This window comes from Sipha flava, unplaced genomic scaffold, assembly GCF_003268045.1.
Source record: "Sipha flava isolate LNK unplaced genomic scaffold, YSA_version1 81_pilon_pilon, whole genome shotgun sequence".
In the NCBI taxonomy this organism is placed as follows: Eukaryota; Metazoa; Arthropoda; class Insecta; order Hemiptera; family Aphididae; genus Sipha; species Sipha flava.
Window position 1 is genome coordinate 1,336,994 of NW_020273623.1, and position 6,212 is coordinate 1,343,205.

Below are 6,212 nucleotides of genomic sequence, written 5' to 3' on the forward strand. Positions count from 1 at the left end.
TTACTGCAATATATGTTTAGTTTTACTATTTAAATTAAGCCTATAAGTATTATTTTTAAGAATTGTTTACATATTTAATAAAGACTATTTAATTTACTCTTTCTAGTGACTCTTAAAATATTTGATTCCTAAGAAATAGAATTAAATAATGCAGATTATGGTTTAATTAACTTTTTAATATTTTAACCATAAATATTACTCCATAATAAGTGTTATACAAATAGTAATACATTTTTTTATAAAACCATATTATACCAACAAAGAATGTATTTTTTTTAAAAAATGAATCACCTATTTATTATTTATTACTTATTTCCCATACATAAATATACATAATATAAATATTTTTTGTTCATTATTTATATCAGAGGTACCTATTAGGTCAAAGTTAAGTAAATTTTAATTTAATTTAATTTTTAAGTATACATTTATAAAAAAAAGTGTAAATTAATTAATAAAATAAAAAAAATGTTTTCCTTTACCTTTATCTAGATAAATTGTATCCAATTATTTCTTATCTTTATCTCGATATATTTTTAGTTTTCTTTGCACAATGCTGCTAATAAGTAATAATTGATTTCAACACTAAATTGGTAGATACTAGAAACAAAAAGGTTTTGAGTTAAAAATAAAAATTGAACAAGTCTGTAGCTACATACAATTCTTGTAATACTGAACAAATGAAATTAGAACAATCATATTATTTGACATAACTAAAAAATTTACATTTTTTCACGATTTCGTTGCTGCAGAAAATGCAGAACATTGGTACATTGTTTTTAGGACGAGCTCTGACCGGCATTTTGATGATATTCATAGGCGTGTGCAGACCTGTATTTCAGGGGGTGCCTACAATACTTTTGGGCCCTATCTTAACAAAACTTGTTGGTATATTTAATAAATTATTATAAATAAACAATTAAACAAACATAACTTTAATTTTTATTTAATATTGTGGTATATTAGCTCCAATTAAAATGTTTTTACTTCAGTAGTCAATTGTAGCTGTTAAATTATCATAATAAGTTTTGCACGAAATTTAGAACATAGTGGTTTTGATTTATACGATGAAGTCGGCAGTAAAAACAGTTGCCCTTTTATTCAAGCTTTCATTTATATACCTATATTTATAATATGTAAATACATATAATTGGTTACATTATTAATTCAATGCATAGCAACTAAAATGTAATATGGGATTTAATAAATCACGTATAATAAAATATACGTATCAAGCAAATCGTAAATAATTGCGCAATGTACAATTATTAATATTACTTATTATTATTATTATTAATATTACTTACACACTTATTACAACACAATGTGCATACAATAAAATAAGAGTAAGTATCTGATAGTGTGTGAATTATTTGGTGTATGTAAATTAAGATATTCAAACGGTGCATTCACAAAGATATCGCTGGAATGTTTATCCATGAATTTTCAAGGTTAAGAGGCCTAAGTAAAATCTCCAAAAATATCCTAGTAAAATCTATTAAATTCAGTTGAATAATTAGACATTTTTTTTAATATCCTTTATATCGGACATAGTGCCGATGCTCTTACAAATACGTCACCGGCATATTTGTCCGTGGATTTTCAAAGTGAATAGGGCCCTAGCGAAATCCAACAATACCCTAGCAAAATGTCGATACCATAACTCCAGCATAATGCACTGGTACCAACTTGATGGACAATATAATCTCACTTGATTCAACTAAATAATTGTATTAACTAATATATAATTATCAGGCTTACGCTACGATGTATTTATCGTAGTACTATACGTATGATTATAAATTATATGTGAGGTAAGTCGTAACCACTTGAAAATTAATAATTACCTTCTTGAATTAACTGTATAGTGTGCTTATTGAACATTCAAATATATTAGTACATACTTATAAACATTTTAAGATATTTAAATAATTTATTGTGCTAAAGAGCTTATTATTTATAATTGCCTGTTAATAACAAATGCTCGATAAGACTATTTGCACTAGTAAAATAAGTACATATTTATTAAATTCCTATGGTGCAAATTATACAGTGCTATATAACGTAAATTATAATCTCTTGCAAATAATAATTAAATTCTTGAATTTAACTGTAGTGTATCATATATTTCTTTAACATTTAAATATATGATTACATATTTATACACATTTTTTAAAAAATTCAGTTAATTTATTAAATTTAGGACGTATAAAATGGTAAAAAATATCACTGAAATGCATGTTAAGAAACGATCTGTAAAGCCGTTACGATAAATGATAGCGATAAATTGTTTCAATTTGTCGTTGCAAGTGAATAGGACATTGTAGCGATTTATTAGAATTTAAATTACATTAGATCGTTGATGCCGGTCGGCATTAATTTTTGCGAATCGTAATTATAAGTTAGAACGTGTTAACATGTAGCAACCATTTATCGTTACGATTTGATTAAGTTAGTATTGACTATTCACGGAGAAAGTTGTGCTGATGACAAACTGGAGTTGAGTGAACCGCGGTCATCAAAGAATATTGGAAAATAAATCAGTACTTAGCGCTATCAGTACTCATTTTATCGATTAATTTGAACAATAAATTATCAATCATATCGTTACGATTTATCGTAACGTATAAACCCGGCTTAAGATCATTATCCCTGAATATAACTCAGTCACCTCTGAACGTAGGTACACAATTAGTTTATAAGTCAATTAATCAATTAATCTAACAATTCATGACAAATAATGTAATAAAATGAATTATCAAGTATAATATGTTATAAATATCCTATAAAATGACCAGCTATTTTAATTCACAGATATTCCGTTTACATTAACAAGATTTCAATTATCCGATATATTTGTTTAATGTACCTAGTTAACTTAAATGTACTTGCAATTGTTATGATGGATCATCCAGTATTTTAAAACCTGTATATTATTATTTTTACATTGCCACATTATATTATTACGTCTTAATGTATGGTTCTATAATCGATATACACTATTTGTTCTTCGTATTTGACATTTAAATTGATTGAAGTGACATTAAATATAAAATTAAAATATTGAATAAACTATAGTCGTTCATAAGTAATTTAAAGTTTGAACATCCATGTTATTAACTACAAACATCTTCAGTGTTTCAAAACAAAACAATTGTCACTTGGTATGTTTTAGATTTGCGAATACCTGAATACAGTGGCGCCGATCACCTAATTTATCTATGACATATGTCATAGTAGATTTTATAGCTGGGGGCCCACCAAAAATTACTAGGGCCCGGTTGTGGGCCAAAATTTTACTTATAAAGAATTTAAATGATTAGTAGATAGCAATACTAGTACCTAACTGCTAATAATCACAATAGCGTATTTATATTATAGGTAGTTAGTAAACTATGATTCTTCTGATTCTATAGAATATAGACTATAGTCTATAGACTCTAATACCAAATATAGTATACTAAAATTACGATACTAACGTAGTACCTCAACATTTGACAGCTCAACTGTTAGTTATTAGACGTTACTAATAATTAACAGTTGAGCTGTCAAATGTTGAACATGGTCAATGGTCATGAAAGTATAACAAAATAAACTATATATGTTATATTGTTATAACTATGAATAGTTATTTAGTTATGGATTTAATAATTTAACGTATTTAAGGTAAAGGATAATGATAAATGATCGTTATGTCTTTATTTATTTAGTTATTTAGGTAGGTATATTGATTTTATATTTTTATGGTTTTACTTTTTACGAAGTAATTGAGTGAATAATATTTGACAACTGTGTATGTAACTGTACATTACTCTGTAGTCTGTAAGTAAATTAAAAATTTGTTACATTATTTTTAAATAGTTTTAACTGATATAAAAATTAAGTTCATCATTTTAAATAATACTATAATAGTATAATAGTAAGTATTTACTGCATGTAGAATTATAGACTTATTGTTATAACCAGGGCTCGGAAGTTTAAGCAAATGCATATTTTTCTTGTTTCATCCTAGAATATTCAAAGTAAGATACAAATATGTTTCTCACTTTTGATAATCTGTATGAAGTAGTCCAAGCATTTATAGACAAATCAGATTATGAGTTTGAAGTTTTAAGAATGAAAAGAATAAAGAAAGTACCTAAAAAACATGATGAAAGATGTACAGATGATCGAATTCAAGATCCCATTCGGTTGTTTAAAACTAATACAGTATTCCCAGCACTAGATCATGTAAACAATGAAATGAATAAACGTTTTAAAAATGAAACTAGTCAAAACAAGATTAAGATCGTTAATATCCGAAGACCGCCTAGTTAAAATTTCTTGTGAGAGTGATATTATGATTGATAAAGATTTAGTAGTAAATATTTTTGCACAAAAAAGTGTTGTTTTTTTAATTTAATTAATTTTATAAGATTTCAATTTTTAATTAAATAAAAACTTGACAATCTATATAATATTATGGTAATTAATATGTTATTTTATTTGTATTATGAATATTTAAATGATAATAGGTAATTAGTTCTTGATTTCATATGGTTTATCAAAATCGTGTTAAGTCACAGCTTAGTAGCTAGATAATAGCTTACCTATGTTCAAACAGATCATAGCAAAAAATATATTTAAATATTTGTTCAGCTAAAAAATTAAAAAAAAAATGGTTATACACTAAATGTGTGAGTGGTTTGTTTCGCATTCAATAGTTACGTTGAAAAAAAAATTGGGGACCCCTGGGTGTAGGATGTCATAGTATTTTTAAAACACTTCGGCGCCACTGCCTGTATAATATATTTAACGATTTATATACCCGTTTCTTGATATTTATCTACATTTCAGACGTAAAAAACTACAAAACTAATTTTTTTATTAATTATTTAATCCTGTTTCCAAGCCAAATAATTGATATAAAGTTTAAAACTCAAATGATTTATCACCAGGATGTAATTTTTAAAAATAAATCTGGTTTATAATATTAAAATTAAACTTGTAACAATTCCAGTAATCAAATGAAAATGAGACGTATGATAATATTTTATTTAAATAAATACAAATTATACTTCCTGAAATGAGTAAACTTGTATTAACCATTTATAGGACTTAATTTTAAATTTTCATTGGATAATAGGAGTAATGCGATCTTTTGCATAACATAATAACATATTGTACATATTTAATATACGACATTCGTATTTATATATTTGTATTTATAAAAATCCCGGAATAATTATTGATTTCAATTTTAAAGGCACGTAAACGTAATAATAATATGACTATGGTCATACAAATTAATATATATAATTTAACCTTAAATGATTTTATTACAGTAATTAACAAGGTTTCTATATTTAATGTTGCTGAAAATTAAACGAACAAGCCAAAAAAAAAAAAGAATTTAATGATATTTTTATTATTTAGTGGGTAATGTTAACAATAATGTAGGTACGTAGAATAATAATTAAAAATGCACTTCCCGATTAAACCCTGACGTCGCTAATATTATCACATTTATGTTAAGCAACAAAATGTTTTCATTTTAATTATAAATTGTATTTACTTGTTAATTATTGATTTTTTAATTCAATTGATCTGATAATTATAGCTTTGAATGTTTTATTTTTTATTTCACTGCTCTTCAACCAAGTAATAAAAATCCTATATGAAAGTATTACTATATTAGGAACTATTTTTCAAAAGTTATTTATAAAGAGGGATTTTAACTAAAAATCAGTTTTTAAAATAAATATAAATTCAAATAAGTAATGTAATATGCTGATATCATTTAAATTGAAAAAATTGTAAGATTTGACCTCCTCTTAAACGTTTTATACATACTTATTTGAATATAATTAAAAATTAAAAATGTTTATTTGAAGTATTGTTAAATAAAATTCCATATGTTGTCCTAGAAAAATAAGCAGATACACCACTAGTAAACAGTAATTATGTATAGTAAATAAAATTATAAATTAATATATGGTAAAATATGATATGTAATAATATACTATTATTTAATATATATATATATATATATATATATATATTATTCGGTAATTTACTTGCACTGTTTATAAAAAAATCATATTAATTTGTATATAAATATTAATTTAAACTTATAAAATATATGATAACAAACTTTGCAAATGATATTTGTAACAATATTTATGTCTAGGGACCGAATTTATATCCACGAAAAATCCTCAAAATATGCTTCA